The sequence below is a fragment of the Otolemur garnettii genome, unplaced genomic scaffold (genome assembly GCF_000181295.1).
Source record: "Otolemur garnettii isolate 467f Iridium unplaced genomic scaffold, OtoGar3 scaffold00024, whole genome shotgun sequence".
Taxonomy (NCBI): Eukaryota; Metazoa; Chordata; class Mammalia; order Primates; family Galagidae; genus Otolemur; species Otolemur garnettii.
Window position 1 is genome coordinate 5,788,647 of NW_003852419.1, and position 1,816 is coordinate 5,790,462.

Sequence of the window (1,816 nt, forward strand, 5' to 3'; positions counted from 1 at the left end):
TCTCAAAAAAAAAAAAAAAATCCTACCTGGGTCTGGGGAGGAGGAGGGCGGAAATGGAGAGTGACTGTTAATGAGTACAAGGTTTCTTTACAGGGATGATAAAAACTGAGATGATAAAATCTAAAATTAGATTACAGTGACAATTGTGAAACAATATACTAAAAACCACTGACTTGTACACTTCAAATGGGAAAACTATGATAGCATGTAAATTATTTATCAATAAAGTTGTTAAAAATAGTAGTTTAAATAAGAGGTAATACATATAATAGCCAATGCTTAACGATCTATAAAATAAATTCTATTATCCATTTTTACAAATGAAATGCTTCTCTTAGCAAATAGAGAAGCTAAGTGATTTGCCTAAGATCATCAGACATAAATAGATTAGAATAGAAGTTATTTTTCTTTTGTGTAAAAGGAATTAGGGAAGGAGGCAGGTAGGCAGTCTAGGGCTGATAAGCAGCAGAGACCCTGGGTCCTTTGAGCTTGTTCTTCTACTGCACAGCTCCTCTCAAGGTCACCTCATGGTCCCAGGTGACTGCTGGGGCTCCAACGAATGATCCACATTTCAGGCAGCAGGAAGTACACTGAAAGGATGCTCTTCCTACCTTTAAGAAAACAGAGAAGTTGTACACAGGGCTTCCACTTGCATCTTCCTTAGGAGAACTGGGTCACACGTCTACACTGTTGGAGCCTGGGAAATGGAGTCTTTGTTTATAAAACTCATTTTGAGGCTGGGTGCCATGACTCATGGCTGTGATCTTAGCACTCTGGGTGGGAGCTCAAGAGTTTGGGACCAGCTTGAGCAAGAGCAAGACTCTGTCTCTATCAATAATAGAAAAATTAGCTAGGGATTGTGGTGGCCACCTATAGTCACAGTTACTCAGGAGGCTGAGGCAAGAGCACTGCTTGAATCAAGGATTTTGAAGTTGCTGTGAGCTATGATGACACCAGTGCACTCTACTGATGGCAACAGAGTGAGTCTCTGTCTTAACAAAACCCACAGAAACCAAAACTCATTTTGGAAAGCACGTTATTTATGAGTGGCAAGGGATTTCCAGTTTGGTGCTTAGTAAATGCTTTGGGATGATGACGTTTCCTCTTCTGCCCACCATCTTCACAGCCCCACCTCATCTTTCGTTATTTCTTCTCAAAAAGAAGAAATTTGGCTGCTCTCTGGTCTTTGTTTCCTTTCTCTCTATCCTGTAATTACCGAATCCAACTAAACTCAAAACTCAGCACCCTGGGTGTCTTGTTCAAATTATAAGCACAGTGCTAAACATGGAGTAGGCTTTCGGGAAACCCTTGTACACAAAGTGTGGGCTCCTTGGGGATCATGGGTTATTGACACACTTGAGCAGGAACTCTGGTGTGCCCCAGTGTGCTTACTTTCTCCTTGGGGCTGTAATGAAGAGCAGTGGAACACTCCAGTGTCCTTGGCAAGGCTGGAACGAAAGTCCCCACCCCAACAGGCTGGCTGAGCCTCCAACCTTCATGTGCTTCCTCTCACCTGGGCTTCTCTGTCAACACCCGTTTCATCACTCAGGGTCATTAAGTAAAATAGAACTAGATAATGAATTTGTTTTTTGTTTTGAGACAGAGTCTCACTCGGTGTCATGATAACTCAAAGCAATCTCAAACTCTACAGTTCAAGCAATCCTGATATCTCCGGTTCCCAAGTAGCTGGGACTATAAGTGCCTACCACAAAGCCTAGCTAGTTTTTCTATTTTTAGTGGAGATGGGGTCTCATTCTTGCTCAGACTGGTCTTGAACTCCTGAACTCAAGCTATTCACCCACCATGGCCTCCCAGA